At 37.4% G+C, this 20110-nt stretch overlaps 1 protein-coding gene and 1 long non-coding RNA gene across 2 annotated transcripts in view; both read left to right on the plus strand.

Moving 5' to 3' along the window:
• Positions 1 to 20110, plus strand: part of nlgn4xa (neuroligin 4 X-linked a) — a 97175-nt gene that overhangs the window by 45777 nt on the left and 31288 nt on the right. The gene's annotated exons all lie outside the window — the stretch shown is intronic.
• Positions 1825 to 2659, plus strand: LOC129378744 (uncharacterized). The gene is made up of 3 exons (XR_008608092.1): positions 1825 to 2061; positions 2206 to 2277; positions 2361 to 2659. It is a non-coding gene; the product is annotated as an uncharacterized LOC129378744 (long non-coding RNA).

The raw sequence follows: 20110 nt of genomic DNA on the forward strand, positions 1-20110 counted from the left end.
TCTAGTGGTACTCAGATTCATATACCTTTATGTCCTCTATACCTAATTTGTTTTTATTATGTCAGAGATTGTTTTTCGTTGTGTTGGGGAACTTGTGTGATGTGAGGGGTCAGGTGCAGATTGAGAGTGAAGGTGGCGGTCAAATACAAGTTCAATTTGTACATCAAACCAGTTTCTTTGATAAATGTGTGTGTGTATGCATGTGTGTTTGTGTGGGTGTGTGTGTGTGTGGAGGGGGAATAGGGGGGGGGCACAGGTGTGTGTGTGTGGGCTGGTGTGTGTGTGTATGTATTAGAGAGAGTTTGTGTGTGGCCTTCGAACTCTTTTTCTGGTGTTTAACAGGTTTCATCATTCATGGGTCCAAAATGACCCACAAGACAATCCTTATATCCTATTGGTGTACAGCCCACATGGAAATATAAACATTTTCTACAGCTAAACATGCTAGTGGGTCACTTTTGACCTGCAAGACAACACAAAGGTACATATGGGCCCCTAACCTTGCTTTCAAGCTGAAGGAAAAAAGTGAAGTGGCCCGCTCAAATTCAGACCTTCACCAATGGGGAAGAACCAGAAAACCTATCGACTCGCATAGCTGTGTCTCCATTAACCACAGAATTGCGCAATTTGAAATTGCAAAAATAAATTTGCTTAATGGGAAAAAGCCAAGTTTGAAGAAACTTTTTTTTTTAAAAATAATGTTTTTGAGCAAGGATAAGGTGGTTTGTCAGCCACATTGAAATACATGTATTTCACTAAACTGCAATGGAAACACGTTTTTCACATCACACAAAATTAACAGCTGGATATTATTTCTGGTGAAAACGTCGAAGAAGAAAACAGGAAATAGCAGAAGGATGATGGTGCGCTTTTGTTTTCAGAGCTCTCAGTGTTCGTAAAAGTTGTGTCATTGGCTGAATAATGAATATGTCTCATGAGACTGTTTATATAAATCGCTGCCATGACTTTTAATGACTTATCATGTGAACAAGTGTATTTATGTGTTTTTTAAATTCAATTTCTGTTCAACAATCAACAAAAGACTCTGGTTTTTCAACAGTAGCAGGATATAGACAAACTTTTGCACAGATCTGTATTTGAATCACTGCTTGTGTGTCTCTTTTGAGGTTTTCCTGAGTTTTGAAGCCTGACTGTGGTTAAGCATGCTGTCAAATACAAGTTATTTCTCCAAGTAAGTAGGAAATAAGGACTAGAAGAGCTAGAAACTTGCAATCTGCTTTTGTCAGAAGTAGCTTGAGTCAAGAAAAAAGTTGACAGTCAGTGTTCTGGATGTGTCCAAAGTCATCCTGTTAGCAGTCTTCTTCCTCAGCTGAACTGATGGATCCAGCATAAACAAAATGAGCTGGATGGCTCCTCAGCTTAAGAAAGTTCTTATGAACATCAGCAAACACAGCAGTTTCCTGACCCAATAAAAATGTGTGGCTGTTGCTATGATTCAGATGATTCAAATGGACGTCTCCCACTGCTGCTGGGGTGGTCGTAGCTTTCAACGAGGGCTGGCACGCTAAACTTGTGAACAGCATGACATCGGACTAAAGCGGGCATCTCACATTAAGGACAATTGAGTTCTGTAGAACAAGCAGCTTGTAACTGTGTCAGCACTGGCAGTGAGCGGGACGACTGCAGGAAATCATGGGACACTCTTTGGCCTTCTCCACTTTGACCTCACACATGGAGCCAGATGGTCGTCAGTGGTTGCATCATTTCTACCCTTTTCCTTTAGATCACATACAGAATCTGTGGTGGAGCCAATGACACAATTCTGCTACTACACTACAGGAAATGTACTGCATTCATACTTAGAAAACTTCTTCACATGGTGTCATGTTCTAGGTGTAACCCACATAAAGTGGGGATAGCCTTTTGGGAAATAGAGATTGGGTAGGCGGGGTGGTCTGCCTGGCCAATGGGAAGTTTGATTCCCATGAATGTTTAGACCAATCAGAGAGCGGAATGCCACAGAGGTTCCACCTTCTTTCTCGTGTTGGCAGCGTTGATTGTGAGCGGGAGATCCGACCCTGATCAGACAGCTGAGCCAGAGTGAGAGTCTTTTGGTTTCTTTCTAATATCATTTATTGACTTTGAAGGAATTTTTTTTGTAAATAGTTATTGTTTAAATCCAACTTATAAGTTAGAAAGAGTGATAAGTTTCAGAAAACTGAACTTCAGTTTTTCTGCTGTTAGAACCACTAAGATCAGTTGGAACTGTTGCACTTTCTGGCAGTTGATTGGCAGTTGTTTTCAGTTCAACTGAAGGTAAAGCCTATATAATAATGTATTTTTATTTTACTTATATTTTTTAGTTAAAACTTAAAAAATATGCATTTTACACTGTCTAGTGCCCTCCGTGTCTGGAATGAGAGTCCCTGTCTAGTTGTTTTGAACGTGCTGCACTGAGATCGGTGAGCATATTTTGTAGCTTTCATTTGGTTTTTGTTCTTTTATCTTGTTGTCAAATAATGATCTTTATTTGACCTACTTAGTTATTAAAATGTGAACCTTTGCTGAGTTTGTGTAAAATGTAATGTTTTATTATTGTTCTTGGAAAAGGATTTTTCGAACAGTTATGAAACATAATAAGCTAGAATGGTTTAATAATAATTCTATGTTTCTGCTGGTCTTGTCTGTTGACAGATCAGGTTTTTTTTTTTTTTGTTGTGTTTTTGTTTTTTTGCTTTTTCTTCTCTTCTCCTGGATTGTTCCTGGAGTGGATTCCTCTACAGACTTTGATGGTGAGCCTTCCCACCTGGACTTAGAAAGATCTGGATTTCCTCCCATGTTGAGTGAGACCTGAACTAGGATTTAATTTGATTCATTTGTCATCTAAAAGAGATTAGAGCGCAAACTACCAGGGTGCACCCAATAGATTTAAATTTGATATTTAGCACTTGGCCAAGTATTGTTGTTTTTATTTCATGTATTTTATTGTGTGTAATTTTATTTTCTTAATTGTATGTCTTGTCCACTTGTGAGTTTATGATTCATGTTACTAAAGCTAATTGTTTTTTAAATTCACTCAACTGTGTATGTGTGTCATTTAAACACCCATCGTGCTCCGACAGCCGAACCTATTGGCCCATCTACCTAAAACATATTGTACCCTTCTCAACTGTGTTACATAACCACATCGTTCATTAATATTTACTGGGATATTAGATGATAGTGCATTCAGTTCTTAAGTTGATGCGTTCTTACAAAGTATTTAGACTTGCCAAATTTCCATAAGATAAAGAGTAATGTAGTAATTACTTGTTAACAGATTCTCCCCCCTGAGCTGGGAACAGGCTTTTCAAAGGGTTTGGTTTGTTTTACAGTGCAGTGTGAAAGAAAACCACACCAGCTGAAAATGAAGCAAATGTTTCAGTTTTGGTTCCCAATCTAACCAAGTCCACCGGACTCACCCTGATCTGAAACACCCTAACTCCACTTGAAGCTGCTCCATGTCTTCTTGTCTGTTGTGGACCTGGCCTTCAAGATGCTCGTTGATCTCTAATATTAGGTAAATATTTTCTGAGACCAAAAACAGAACATTTGCAATCCAAGTTTTTTACTTTCTTTTTGCTGGTCTGTTAGTATACAGCCCCACAGTGAAGTTGAGGGTCTTTGGCATTCTCATGTTTACGAAATGTGTTATGAAGAGAGATGTGTCAACATCAGCCGAGGGTGTTTTTAAAGCTAAACCTGCTTCAGAGGTAGTCTGGGGAAGCATCTTCCTGTATCAGACAAACACAGGCAGACAGATTCACTAGGTAAAAACAATAGCATCTAAGCTGTTGTGACTGGCAATTTTAAGAGAGAGACAGTCAGGTCTTGCATGGGTTGCCCTCAGGTCATATTGCACTGAAGTAGCAGATCTGTGAAAAGAGTTTGCATTTGATCATAGAGAGATGGTCTTCAGGAAGTAACCAGTGTTATTTTGGTTCACTTGCTTTTTTACTTTAACGGATTTATTTTTTGTTTTTAGTTTTTTTAACTTTTTTATTAGACAACTTTCTAAATCAGACATAAAGTTTGTGTTTATTTGTTTTTGGTTGATTTTTCCTAGAACACTAAGAAGCTTGCATGTTTCATACAAAGCTGGGCAAACACTGATCTTACTCTTTTTCTAAACTGCACTAATAGAGCATCTGTTTGTGAAACATATGGTCTGTTTCTGCATGTTTTTGTGATCACACAGATCAAAACCATGTACTGTATGAATGGGAAATGGAATGAACTTGATTTATTGGTTTTTAACATGTTTTGTTGAAATTGAAATCAGATAAGAGTGGTGTGATTTTATAAATGTTATAAAATTACCCCAAGATAAAATGCAGTGCAACAAAAAATCTTTACAAGTCACTTTAACTCTAAGTAATTTAACTGCAAAGTAATTTAAAGTTCACAATTTTAAATTATATTAACATAATTTGTTAATATCAAATTATGCACTGCTTTATGTTTTTGTTTCTCATAAAATCACAATACAATCCATTAAAAGTTGTGGCAGTAATGTGAAAAAAACATCTGGGAGATTTTTTAAACGCCTCCAAAAGTGTTAAATATTATGTCATTTGTTTTCAAATTGGCATTAAATCTCAAATGTTTTCTGCCCATCTTCATGCTTTTGAGTCAGCCTATTTAAATCTAACTGCATAGTAAAAGATTGATGTCAGAATGGTTCCAAGGCATTTCAGTGTCTTAATTTATGATTTTAATTTATGAAATAAGAAAAATAAGAGTATGGGTTTAAAAATTCTATTACATTAAAATAATCTTTCAAATACACTCTTGACAGCTATATAGAGAGAAGGAAATAAAGTCACATCTCCTATCTGACACTATATTGGCCCTTTGGACCTCAGTTTCGTGTGAGCTAACACGAAACTGAGGGAGCCGTTAACATCCCACTTTACAATTGATTTGTTTGAATCTATCAACACACCATGCTAAATACAAACAATGGCATATCATATGCTTGTTTTGCAGTTGAAGTTTTAAATATTTTTAATTTATCTGGCAGGGATGACATTAATATTTCTGTAAATATTAATGCCAGAATTGTCCAAAAAGCTGTTTTTCGTCTGTGATCCCTGAGTGTAATTGTCTCATTTAAAACAAAGGTCACACAAAACAAGGTTAGATATCATGCAACTGCTCAAAATTTACCAATAAATAGTTTATTATTTTTATTATCTAATATTGAACAGAGAAACTCAACTTTATTGACATCCAGACGGAAAAGTCCACTCGGACTGTTGTCATTCTTCTTCTCCTGTCGCCTGCTGTTAGTCTCGTGTGGAGGCTTCATACCCCATACTCAGTGCTTAGCGCCACTTACAGGTCTGGGGGAGTAAAAACAGGAGTGGGCCGTTATTAGTGTTTTTGTATGAACATTTCTAGAAATCCACAACCTGTGTGAATGGACCCTTGTTGTTTTCCCCCTACTAATCAATGACATCACTTAATTTTGGCTCTCCGACATTCAAATAATGGCATACTTTGTCCTAATTCAAGACTTTGACAACAACAAACTGAATTCCATAGGCAGCAAACATGTTCTTTACTGTGAGCCCATTTAGAGAAAAAGGAAACATTTTTAAACACTTTTTTTTATTTTCATGTCTAGAAAAACCCTGAATTTATCAAAACATCTCCATAAAAGACAGAGGAAAGAGGCAGAGTCGAAAAGGCGCTGCTGATTAGCACCGACACAGCAGGACACATTGACTAAAACACACACAGCGCAACATTTGTCATGCAAATGACTATTTTGCCAAAGCGACAGATGACTGTGTGCGCCCTCCTCCCTGTGCCCTCGTCATGTTTCTGGCCAAGACAAAATGTGTGTTCTGCTGGGTCTTTTTTTTTTCTCCTTCTCAATCTTTCTGGCGGCACAATGTGAGCTGCAGCTGCAGCCCTCTGCCTTTCGGTGTCACGTCAGAAGACATCGCCTCATGGTCTGACTCACAGCTGGACTGAATAACTGACCACTGGCCAGAGTCACACAGCATTTCTCTATCTTTATCTTGAAACACTGTCATCTATGACCCTCTGCAGGGAAGGCATATCCGATTGGTGACGGCCTCCTTCAGCCGGCTGTCCTTGCAGAGAATGAGGACTCGGACATAAGGTGGACTTTGTCAAAAGATGCACTGAAATATGGATTTAATAGCAGTACAAAACATTAACATCAATCATGTGAGAAAACATTAGTGCTGTCAATCGATTAAAAAATTTAATCAGATTAATCACACTCCATCACTATGATTAATCACAATTAATCACTATGCTTACCTTTGGAAACTTGAAATATAAAAATGCACATTTTTTAAAAATGTGATAGAAAACATCTCAGTTTTCCAGGCTTTTATCATTTGAAGAAGTCATTTTGTTTCAAACAAAATGTTAATTATAAACCGGTCGTATTTACTGAAGATTCATAATTTCAGTAAATACATGCTATATTGATTTTATCCAAAAGTTTATGGCTTGTTTCTTTTAAAGTGAAATTTGCTGCTGAATGCAGCAGTCTCATCTTTTCTCTTGCGTTTGTGGCTCTGCATTGCTGACCACACAATGCTTCTAGGTCAAAATAGGTGATGTGATTATTCTGCATTGTGTAATATTAACTCACTCATTTTTTTAGATTAATCACATGTTGACATTGACAGTCCTAGAAAAAAATGTTAACTTTCACAGGCAAATCATAAAAAAGTAAAATGTACTCCAGTCATTGTATGCATTTGATACACTTTAAAGCTGAAAAGGCAAAAATCTAATTACCTTAATATCTAGTTGACACATCATATAATTATGGAACAGTGTTGTTCCAGCCCCCATGAAGACTGTGAAAAGTTAATTGTAACTTTGTGCAACAACACGTTGTTAACTGCTGCGAAGCACAGCTGATTCTCTCTTGCTACATTGACTCAGAGCCAGAAAAAAATATTTTCAATAATCTGTATTCTTCCTAACCGTTGAAACTTCCTAAATGCCTAAACAATGGATAGAAGCGTGAAAAAAAGCAACAACAAAGCATGTGTTTTTGTGAAAATCTGTTTTATTCAGTCATTTTTTTCTCGTTCTGCACTCACTGCTGTGTTGTATTAAAAGTGAAGTCAGTTCTAATTTGCTGTCAGACAGGAAATGGTTGGAGGGTTCACAGCTAAAGGCCACCACAGCATGCCATACCATTACTTTTACGTTGTTTCTTAAATTGCTTCTGGCTAAAACACAAACCAAAACCCAGTCCAGATACACACCTGCTCATTAGCTGGGAAAGTATTCTTAAAATAGAGTTCTTCAAACACACAGTTCACCTTTGCTCAGTAGGACCAGAAATCCTCCATTCCTTATGAATACAAAGGGGATAGTTTGTTAGGCAGTGTGTGTACCTGAGTATAAAAGAAGAAAAACCAAACGATCTACCAAAGGTCGACCGAAGAGTCTTCATCACACTCTTTGAGAGTGATGCAAACACAATTCATTACTCTGCACAACGAAGCTTGTTTTCATATTTCAGAAACACTTATGTCTGCAAATACCAGCACAACCAACTCAATTCAGTAATGACCCAAACCAATCATTAGCAGCAGTAAAAATAAGTGGAGAGTTGCCAGAAAACAGACCAATTAATAATCAGAAGTTATTTATTATTCCTTTTCATGCAGCTGCAATAAAGGTTAACCAACTTCCAAAAAGACTAATCATCAAAACTGCTTTGATGAAGCTTTTCAGTTCCAGGAATGGGAATTTTACAGTCACAATTTAATACTTTAGTATTCTCAGTTTTCTTATATTGCACATATCTGAAATATTGGAAAAACAAACAATTCTGCCATGCAGTGCAGCTTGACACTATTGACTGGCATTTGCAAAGCAGCCAATTAAAGAGCTGCATGCATTCTTCTTCCCACAGATTGGCTGAACCCCAATAGCTAAAGGAGGCTGTAGACTTTAGCCTCCTTTAGCTAAAGTCTACAGCCTTTAGCTAAAGGCTTCTCTGGTAGTTCTTTCTCCACATATTTATGTATGTTAACTTATAATATGTATGTGAACTGTTAAAATATTATTATTATTATTATTATTATTCAGTGATATGTATTTTTAGGGATCTCAAGTATCTGCAGATGTCAGTGAATACTTGATATTCGCAGGTTGTTGCTTACTTTAAATTTCTCAGTTCAAATGACAAAAATAAATTCTGAGAATAAACTAAAATTTGTCACCTGAGATATCTTCTACATTCAACATGAAGAGAATGAGAATATGCCAGAAAGGGGGAATGTTCCGGTATCTATGTTGGTGTAAAGATGCTCCCTGCTTCATTCTTCATTAGTTAACGCTGTCCTGCCGATTATTTGGATTATCCTATGAAAAAGAGGCTTATAGTAATTATTCTAAAAGCCTGGACTAATTTTAAAGTTTGCTGGAGCTATAAATCTTTTTTCCATAAATATTATATTTCTGCAGCTCTGAAATCTCAGTGATATTGCAATTGTTTCAAAAGTCAGAATTTGTCCAAGATGAGTTTGGGATTTTGGTGTTGCCAATAGAAACATAACATCTCGTTTGCTATTGTGACATAAAGTGAGCACTCTGGAAGACGGAGAAGTCAAAATATCTGTCATCAGTGTACGATGGCTCCAGAAAATATTCACAGCTAATCACTTTTATTCCTTTAGGATAAGTTTTCCCCTTACAGCCCTGCAACTTCAAAATGACAAAAAGTTGATATGTCCACAAACTTTTGAGGAAACAGAATCACTGACAGGTCCATGCCTTTTAAATGTTTCCACAGTTTGATTTGAGTAATGCTATGGTAAACTCTGCAGTACAAGGTCTCTCAGCTGACAATTCATATCTGAGCAGAAACTATGCAATGAATAGTAGATTGTTTTAAGATCAGAAAAAGCAGCAGCATCAAATGTGCTGAAAGGCTTTTAATGGTTTTTATTATTTCAACTAAGCAAACAAAGCAGGTGGTAAGGTTGTAACATATTTACTTGTTATATATAAATGTGATATAAAATGGTATAAAGCACCTGGAAACTCAGAATATTACCTCTTTAATGGAGCACTATTGTCAAGAAGAAGAAATTGAAATGATCAAATTTAAAAATAAAAAAAAAACATAATTAGAAAGAATATGACCCTGACTATTGGTTTTAATGCTTCTTATTGCTACTTTCATTTTGTTCTTGTGAGTTACCATTTGTAGAATTATATTGAAGTTACACAACAAATTGTCATAAAACTGAAATGTGCAAAGATTTGACTTCCTGCTGTGCTTCTGTTGGGATGTAACCAGACTGCAGTGCTGGCAGTGCCTTACTTTAGGCTACAGAGAAGTGTAATATATGTATCAAGCATACATATTTAGAATCAAACCTGGCTTTTAAAGGTCAGCATTGTCACAGCCTCCTGCTCACCGCTATTGTGATTCAATACAGAACGCAGCCTGTGTTGATATTCATGTTGAAGTCGTGTATTTTCTCCCAATGTTGTTGTCTGAAATGGCTAGAAGGCGGAGTAAGCATGGCCAGTTTGCAACAAAGTCATTGTTAGCTGAGGAAATGATAGTCTGCTGCACACAGACTGCTAGCTGCACAATGCAACAGATGTACTGCGGGGATTTGAGAGGCTAGAAGCAAGCCCAGATTTCCTGAAAGGAGATGGATGCCTCTGTCGGTCCAAACTGGCACGATTCACAGAGCAGAACTCTAAACGCTTACTGCAATGCATAAAGTTAAAAAGTGAATCTTTCTGTGAAAAACAACAAACAATAAATAGATGGTTTGAATAAAACATTTTCAAGTTGATGCCGAATTGTAATGTTTGCTTTTTAAACGAATTTCTCAGAATGATGAACCTGTGATGAAAGTTGGATGTGTTTGATTTTCATTCATGTATTTTTTGGGTTTGGTTAAGGAACCTAATGCTATGAAGAATCCAGCCTCTTTGGCGGCTGCAGGACCAGCAGCCTCTCCGCTCGCCTCTAACCTTTCCAGGCTTATACATGAACGTGTTAGATGAGTGTGATTTGCTTTTCCCAGAGTGAACGCCACTGCAAATAGAATATCTTTAAATAGATGGATGGTGCAAATTAAGTTTTTTTTTAAAAATATATCCTGTTTGGAGAGATGAAAGCTCATTTGGTTTGAAGGATCATAAAAAGTCATAGAAGAATAAAATAACATCTTTGAAAGATAGTGAAAGCTATTGAACTCACATTATTCTCTTATCTGACAGTCATGTGTCAGCCGGGTGATTATTTTATTCTGGTGGGTTCATTGATTGAGTAGTTAGAGTCATCCTGTAGAATTAATTTATCTCTAATGTCTCCCTGAGGTCCATAAGTCAGTTTCTGTAACCAGCAGCTTGTAGTCCAGTTCAGAGCTTTTTGAAAACTCCACTCATTCTCATCCATTAACCTAGAGATAAAAAGCTGCTGTAGCCTGGCTGCATAGAGGTGGAAACTCAAACTGAACCAAACTCACTGCGCTCAGCCCTTCACTCTAATTTTCATTAGTTGTAAGTGGAAAATCATAATTAACAGAAATAAAGGCGTTCAAACTTTCATATGTATAGTAAAGCTATAGAATGTGTTTAACTAAAGTTTCTAAAGTAAATGGGCTTTTCAATAGTGTTCTAATTTTATGGATGGGTCTTTATTACTTTGTATCTATATTACAAAAACTCAGCCACTATAATTGTAAAGTAGGGGTATTGTACTTATGTTTCCATTGACCATATAATAAATTCTCACACATTTTGAAAATAAATTTGGTAAATGGAAACATGACAATTTAAAAAAAAAATCTAGTATAAACTTTTAGGATTTTTTTTTGTTTATTTCACAAAACAGTGATAGAAGCACTTTTTTTTTATCAAACAAGTCACATGATCAACATGATGCCGCCACTGGTTGACAAAATGTGAACAAGTCCAACAGTTCTAAATGGCTTTGTTTTCTATTTGTTGGACATAAAATGAAATCGCCTTTGAATGAACAGTGATAAGACTCTATATGTGGTTAATGAAGAACAGCAGAAACAGTTCTCTGCTCCATTATTCTGTTTGAAACAACATTCATCCAGACAGCTTAAGACGTCACAGAGCCGTGTGACTCAAAGGTGTGACTCTACAGCAGCCACTGAGCTATGTTTAATCACACTTGCTCTTTGTCAAGGCTGAAGAGGAAGTTATGTGCACAAAAGCTTGATACACCTTTATTCAGTTCCTGCAGACAGTACATCAAAGCCAGCACATCTTTATTCCCGCAAAATGGCAAAAGCTGCTGTCAGACAATATTACTTTTCTTATCTGCAAGCTGTTCTGTTCTGCATTAGGATGGAAGAACTATGGAAATGAGAGCTGCATGAATAAAGATGTATTTTCCTCTGCAAGGCAGCTGCGGGGGGATTATTATCAGCAACTGAACCTAGGCAACCAGGAGAAGAAATACTTTAAAACATTGTTATTTACAAAGCGCAGCTTTGTTAGCCTATTTTCTGGTTTTATAATGATTTTCCTACTGGAGCTGTTGCTGGCATGTTATGAAATGAAGATAACTGTAACGGAAAACTGAGACAAAAGACAGCAAATATGCTTCTCAGTTAAAATTGTTAGTTTTAAAAGAATAAACACACTGTATGGATAAGACATCTTTTTTCTGATTTTGACCAAAGAAAACTCAGTCCTAGCAGTTTGAATGGATGACTTCAGGTGAAATATGCTAATTGAATAAAAAGAAATGTCTGACAGAAGAAAGCTTCTCGGCCATATTGTATTACAGTTTATTTGAGCAAAGAAACAAAGGAATAAAGAATCATAAAAAAGAGAGAGGGCATTAAAATGTAAACATTAGTCAAATTCAATAAGTTGGCATGAATTGAATTAAACAATAATTTCTGTGTTTTATAGTTTTCAAATTGGTGCTTAAAAATTCAGAGAGCTGATTGAGATTTGATTATGTCAGATTGTAAAAACACTGACTGGTCCTGGAAATAAAGAATCTTGAGTTTCCTCTCCACCAAATGGACTGGTGAGATCTAACTGCTGATTTTTTGCTTTACTTTTTGTGCCCAGTTCCATTCCAACGTGGGCCGGGGATTTGAGCTGCTGTAGCAGACAGGAAGGCTTTTATTCTGCAGCCAAGTTGTAGGAGAAAAACAATCACTGCTATCTAACCGAGCTTTCAGTTCTATCAGTTCACTAGACCTGTTGGGACACTGGCCATTTCTGGAGGTCAAAGGTCAGTCAGGAATGAAAAAGGATCACTTCAGGTTAATGGGCAAAGGCTTCAGTGTTCTTTTTTCACAGTAAATTGGTGGATGAACTTTTAAGGACAATCTTTAAGGGAGAATATTTCTGCTTTTGAATGATAGAGATGGGACAATTTCCACAAAAATTAAAGCGGCATTTAAATAAACATGTTATGTACCTTGGGCACATAAATTTGTGTTTATTTATTTTTCCTGGATTGTTTTGTGTTGACTTTAGTTGAATGATTTTTTTTTGTTTAATACTTTGGAGTCTGGATAATTCCTTTTTTGTGATTTGGTCCTGTTAATTTGTTGCTGTTGGACCGCCTATAAATAGGCTGGGTTGTGCCAGGTAAAGGGCGATGACCACCACCAACCATCACCGAGGATGCATTCTGACGCGGTGTGCATGTCTCTAGTCACAGCTGACGTCTCCAGCCTGCTTTGTTTCCTGTTTTGTTTTCGTTGTGAGTTTGGCTTGGTGGGACTGATTGTCCTGTTTTCGATTTACTTCTTTGCAGTAGATTCTTTTTTCGGTATTCTGGTACTAGCAGGGGCCTCGACGGCCCTGTACAGGGTTGGCCCCATGCTGTACCGTTTTGTTCTTTTTGATCGGCTCACCAGGTCCGACTTCCTGTTCGTATTTTGGAATTCTTGGTTTCTTTTTGTTTGGGACTTGGGGAACTGAGGATTTAATTCTCTCTTTTCCGCCACAGGAAAATCTATAGAAGCAGAACCAAAAGAAATGGTCAAGAGAGTTTTCAAATAAAATAACTTTTTGAATCCTCATTTTTGCCTGTGTCCTCAAATATGTTGCGCCTTCGTGGATGTAACAAAACAGGAATATAACAAAGGACATGGCAAGGTTTTCCTTTCCAATGAACTCCATCAATACAAGTGACTGCTCTGAAGCTGACACCAACTTTCAGCTTAAAGGAAAAATTTCTGATTTTATCTCTGTGCCAGCAGCGTACTCTACATGAGCTGATGTCCGCAGATTTCAAGTTTATACACATTAGCAGTGGAGGTTACAGTTATTTAAGGGAATCCTTGCCAGAAGCCATAGACACCAGCTTCCAAGAGTTTCTGAGAAACTCCAACCAAAACCACACATGTTCAGTGACCTGAATGAACATCCCTAGACACCTCATGAGTCAAGAAAAGAAAAAAAAGAAAAACGATCCCTATCCATGTGGAAACCCACAAACATCCAGGCTTTTACTGAAAGTCACTCACAGTTAAGAGGTTCTTTTTTCTTCTTCTTGTGAGAATGCAGGAAATGTTAAGCTGCTTTGATTCAAACCTGCAGAAATCCAACTTTATGCGACAATGGAGCGTTCCATCAGAAGACCACCAGCATGCACACAGCCACCAACAAAGAAAAACTGTGCTGATTTGCATGATATCTGTGGGGCAGAATACTCCCCAGATGCTGAGCTGATTAAAGAGTAATGTCGCTTAACAACTTGAGGGCACAGAAAGAAAAGAGTGAGATGGCCGACCACCAAGTGGGCCAATGCTGCTTTGATGTTCTGGAGACACAAGTGTGGAGGCGGCGCCTGCTGCTTCTCTCCTAATTACCTCGTGTGAATTTTAACGAATGTGCATCAGTATGAGCTTCCTCTCACATGCAAGGTAAAGTCTTACATCTCCATCACATGTTCTTCTCTACACTTTGCAAAAGTGCCTTCACTTCTATGGAGAAGCACTTGTGACACTTATCTCCACTTCCAGGTAAAACCTTATATTTCTTCACGTTCTATGAAAAGAGAAGGAGAGAAACTTTTTCCTGTTTTCGATCAGGTAGGATTACCAACATTATAGCAATTTGCTAAATGCAATAAATAGAGTAGAGTGGTAGAATGTCCTCAAACTTGTCAAATTCAGGTGTTTAAGATTACTGCAGAGTTTGGTAAAGTCCATATGATTATTTTAATACATTTTAAATTTCATAGCTAAATTCAGACACACCTGTTTATGTATCTTGAAGCTCAAACATTTTGTCTCCTTGTATGACATCAGATGAAAATTTGATTGTGAAATTGCACAAGTTGGGAAACATGTCAATTAAAAAAAAAATATATATATATATACTTTTTTGATTGAAATTTTTTGAACTAAGAAAAGTTGGTTTTCAGGCCATATCAATATTAGTGTATTTTGCAAAACTGCAATGGAAATACATATTTTCATCATGTGTGTGATGGTTTGTGTTTGTGTAGTTATTAGTTTATTGTGTTGTTGAGCAAACAGAAAATAATTGTTAATTCTAATAACCTAAAAAAATATATATTCTTAGTGTTTCTTAACCTATTTTAGAAGGTTAAGAAAAACACGCATATTTTCTAACAGCAGATGCTAATATTTTGATTTCCTTTGCATGAGAATCTCAGAACCACAATCTCATTGATGTTTTCTGTTTCTTTGGCACACTCACTCCGTGTGACTTGGCAACTTTTGCCGAGGTGACGGAACGCAGTGAGAAGACAAAGTGTCAACAGCTCATCGATGCCCCAAGAGTTCAGTCTGATGTTAGTGTTGATTGTTTACTACTTGGAATTTGTCCACCTTTAGTTCCCATGAAGCCTTTGGATCTGGAACACTTCATGCCTGGTATTAACTTTTTGGCCCCAGATCTGTTGAGGAGACAGAAAAACAGCTCCGAGGCGCCATTTACATGGATCCATGAAGCACACTGTTGAACAACCTGTTTCCTGATCTTTTAGATTTTATTCATTTTTGCAGAAATCTGATGTGTCCTTTCCTTTATTTGTTTATTTTTTCAAAGCGAGAGTAAAAATGCAACACCTGCCTTTCATGCTAAAACTCTTTTGTCTGTTAATGAACTCTGGAAAGTTGAAATTTACAATTTTAAATCAATAATTTAGAATATCAAAAAATGTATTTCTTTTAGTAATAAAAAACACAAAATTTGACATTCATACACTCAAGATGATCTATTAAAGATTTTATGCCTGGCAATTTTGATAATTATGGCTTAACAACAACCCAAACTAGAATTTTCCATCAAATTTTAATACTATAGTTCCAGCAGGCTGCTGGCTAGTCTGAAGAAGCTGAGAGGCTCTGTTGGCCTGGAATTTCCTCCACAGGAGATGGAAGATAAGAGATGGACAAATGGATATTTAGAAGAAATTCATTGTTATTTTGACATTGAAGGATGTTTTTTGTAATTTTGTCTTCTAAACTGTATAAATTTGTTGTCCATGATTGAAGCATAAGAACAATAAAATGGTGAAACATCAAAGTGGGGTGAGAATGAAGTTATCATTGAAAACTTTTGTTTGTATTCACTTTAGTAATACTCCTATGATAACATAACTTGTTTGATGATTTGAAACATTAAAGTGTGAGAGAAAAGTTAGAACATATGGAGCCCCCTGAGGAACATGGGGACATTTTTTTCTTTTGTGTTCCCTTGCAATACTCTACTGATCAGTTATGCAGCATAATTGAATACTGTAACTGTTCATACATTTCACAAAGAGGGATTAACATTCATGGAAAAACCTCACATACCCTTGTTTTAAAGCAGAAAGTACAGGAGGCCAACGTAAGAAAGACTTATAATATTCAATTGTGCCACATAACTGATCAGTACAGTATTGCAAGGGGACGCAAAAGTTTTGTGAGGAACGCAAAAGAAAAAAAAATCCCCATGTCCTCTCGGGGCTTCCGTAAAAACAGAAGAAATCTGTAAGAAGAAAAAATATTTTTTCCTTGTGCCTTTAATCTTGTTTTTGACAATGATTGCAGTTGCATCCTATTTACTTATTTCAACATGGAAAGAGATCCAGGATAATCATTGCATTCCATCCCAGGATGAGTGGATATGAAGTTCTGAATGGGGCTCTGAATATGAATGTAACAGGAAATATCTGTGTCTGAAGTCTGTTTGGACACGTCATGTTAGCAGGAGCTGTAGCGTTGTCAGCCGGCTGGTTCACGTGCGTCTGGCAGCTCTGTGGGGGTTAGTCCGGTTAGACCCTGGTGGATTTAATAGCCAGGATTCTGGAGGACAGATGGTGTGTGGTGAGGTGATGGTTGTGGTTTGCAGTGTGTGTTGGTGGGGGTGTGTGTAAGAGCAGCTGATGAACAAGGGGATTTAATGCCTTGTGACCCAGATTGAGCCCAAGCAGTGATGTGTGTTTTGGGTTATAGTGTTTGTGTGTTATTCCACATGTTGCTCTGCAGATTTCCATGTACTCTGTGTTTACTTTCACTCCTCAAATGCACCATTACTCAGTGGTGTTGAGAAATATGTATGAAAAAACACATATTGCCATCTCCCAGCTGTCCTCCACCCGGACAATCTGTCAGTCTCCTTTCCGGTCCCTCATCTTTGTCCTGCCCATCGTCCCCACACACCTTGCCACACTCTATGGATTTGTCACAGACAGTCTTGATACCTGTGACAGCTCTGTCACACATTATACACCCCTGAAATGTGTACGGCGTCCTGGGCTGGAAGCTCCGGGGAAGGTCTGAGCATCGCTGCGGTCAGAATGGGAGTTTGTTACGCCTCACTGCCACATCCACAACCTTGGATTCCTGCTGATTTTCTTTTCTCCTTTCCCGTTTCCCCCAAATGACAAGTGTCAAAAATAAAGCTCACATTTCCAAGAGTGAAGATATGCTTGAAGTCAGTAATCTTCACTGTTCACTGTAAATTAAGAAGTTTGAGAATCACTGACCTATTGTTTCTCATTCTGTTTAACATTTTACTGTCATGCAGGTGTCATATCAAGGCACTGTAATGCAGAAACATTATATTTCTATACATAAATATACGGATAATTCAGTGCAGCGGATTCAGCCAATTAATAGACATTAATAGCACATATTTCAATTCAATCCTGGTTTTACAAGGTTGAGTTTATTATTGCAAATGGTAAAAGGTTTTCTATCTAACTGTTTATTTCATTCATACTCTTTCAAACTCAGCCTATAATGCACAAATTAATGCTTGGAACAAGCTTGACAGGAAGCTTTGACAAGCTTCAAATGTTGTGTGTTTTCTTCAGTGTCAGCCGCAATATTTCTGTAGATATTAAGAACAGAGGGATCTATCTTCCACAGTAAAAACAGGAACAAAAAAGATAATGGAAAGAAAAAGGATGAGATCTACACCTCTCTGTTTCCATTACCTTGACAACTTTTTCTCTCCTTTCTTTGTACTCTTTGAAGGATGGAAACAGGATTTTATAGTTGCAAGTTTATAGTTCTGTCCTTGGATTTCTTCACTTCGTGTTTCTTTATAGATACATGATGTTGTACTTTCCTTAATTAATACATCTTTCCACTTCTCAATCGATGAACCTGGAGAAAGACAAATTTCCTTCTCCTTTCTGTGTTCGCCTCCTCTCTCTGTTTTTCCTTTTTCCTATGGTACATTTTGTTCTTGAACTTTAATAAAAAAACAGAGTTTAAAAAAGGTACAGTAAAGAAACAGATATTTTTATTGACTGTATAAAAAGTCAATGTTCTTCCACATAATTTCTATTTGATAAATGTCAGAATAGGGAGAGAGACAGTTTTATTTTTTAAGATCACATGATAACATTATTATTCCTTTAGACATTTTAGGAAAACCCAGATTATGATGGCTTTGGAAACGTTGACATTTCTAGACAAATGAAGCCTTGGCAGAAATTCAAACTGGAAGACTCTTTAGCCTCACCTGCATCATCCAATTGGTGCGTCCCGCTCATCGCCGAGGACCTATCAACGCAGGACCAAGCCATGTCATGGCCAATCACCGACCATGCCCCAGTTGATAAGGACGTCCATCCAAGGCGTTTTCTGCTTTGCAGCTGCGCTCACCCCACCTCCACCGCTTCTCCATCTCCAGTCTCCTGGCTCTCCAGGCACAGTTTGTTCACCGACCTTCACCACCGGTATCGGGCCCCGGAGGATGACATTCCTATCAGCATCAGGAATGCTCATCCGAGCTTATCACAAATCACAGCTCGATGTCCTCAGCCGGGGCCCGACCGCTGAAGACTTTAATTCATGCATGTCAATAAACTTTTCTAATCGCTTTCTTTCTATATCTGAGTCTCTCCAGATTGAAATGCATCATTCTTCCTCCATTCAAACATTTATTGGCAAGCGATATTGTGGGAATTTCCACCTATACTGTTCTGTTCAATTAGACATTTTGAATATAAATTTGCTTAATGGAAACACATCAAATTTTTAATAAATCAAACTTTTTGGTGAAAAAATTTGGAGAATAATGGCTAGGCATGTTTTTTAATAACTTATTGCAGGAACAACCCTAATCAAGAGTTGTTTTTAACTGAGTTTATTATTTTGCAAACACCATTAGCTGAATATCGACAGAGTTTTGCACACATTTGTAATGGAAACACAATGATTGTTTCCATGTGCATTTAACAATTGCAAATAGTTTTAGCCAAAACACTAAAACTCTTTTACACATTCACATAAAATGTGAAATCTTATTTACATGTTTGTACTAAAAAGTGGAGGTCCAATTAATTTAACTCAATATCTTTTATCATAATTTTAGAAGTATATCTCTCCATATGCCCTGTCAAATGCAGCTCTACTATCGCTTTTAACTGAATCTGTTATGCTAAGAGAAAACCGCCATTCCCACTTAGTTCAGCCATGCAACAGCAGGGGAATGAGATGGTGAGGTGCCAGGCGACGGCACCAAGAGGAAGAACTTAGCCTGAACACTTGTTTTTGTTTTTCATCTTTGCTAGCGTTTGAGCAGGAGCGCAGAGATCCTCCATCAGTCCTGTCAGTCTCACACAGCTTATGCATGTGTTTTTCCCTCACTTGGCTGCTTCAGGAAGACGAAGCTTTGATGATGTGGGTGTCAGAGCTGGAGTGTCCCTGCCAAGAGCCCGCCGTCACAGATGGAAGTTCAGGAGAGGAGGAGGAAATAAGAAAGTAGCACTGACTTAGAGTGAGAAAACTATACTGAGATTAATGAAGGGACAAACGCTCAGGCACTGCCATGTGTCACATTCTGTTGCTGGAATATGATGAAAAACCGGAGTGTGTATTTTCTTATGCAACTCCTGCTGTTCCAGCACAGCCTGCTGAGATGCTTTTACCAAATAGTGTGAAACACTGGAGAGTAGAGAGCACAAAGCCTCACTATTCAGCAGGATGTGGTCACAACTACATCCTGTACAGGTTAAAACACTTTGGATCCACAATCACTTTTTTTTTTTTTTTTTTACTAACTGGACATTTTTCGTTGTGGATCCAAAACTTCTGTAGTTTTCAGTTTCATTTGAGCTCTGTTAAACACATTTATTTTCTGTTATAAGAACAAGATTTGGGTCACTTTGTTTCAAAACTGTTAGCTTTATTTAGCCAAGTTTAATAACTTGAATAGAAGCTGCCTTGTGTGCAGCAAAGTTTTTTTTTCAGTAAAAGTCTCTGGATAAACTTGGTTCTAATTATAATAAGAACTTGGTTATAAAAAGACCAGCACTTTGTGTTGGACTTAGCATTTTACATTGTAAGGATATCATGTCATTAGTAATTTTACCATGATTACATTGTGCCCCTGTACTGGATGGAACAAATTTTTTAACTGTTATTGGGGGCCACAGAAAATCAGTAAAATGGCCACACTTGATCTAAACAACTCCATTGCAGTCTGGCTGTATGTTTATAATTTTTTTGCCCACTCTAATTGTTGCTGTTCATGTTATTTTTAATGTGGTCATCTCTGCTGATGATGAAAAGTTAGAAATAATAATTAATAGACAGGCCTATTGGCTGACTGTCTGATTCTGTCGTTTCTCTATTGTCTGCTACGCTCATCAACTCTT

This window comes from Poeciliopsis prolifica, unplaced genomic scaffold (genome assembly GCF_027474105.1).
Source record: "Poeciliopsis prolifica strain line A6 unplaced genomic scaffold, Auburn_PproV2 SCAFFOLD053, whole genome shotgun sequence".
Classification (NCBI taxonomy): Eukaryota; Metazoa; Chordata; class Actinopteri; order Cyprinodontiformes; family Poeciliidae; genus Poeciliopsis; species Poeciliopsis prolifica.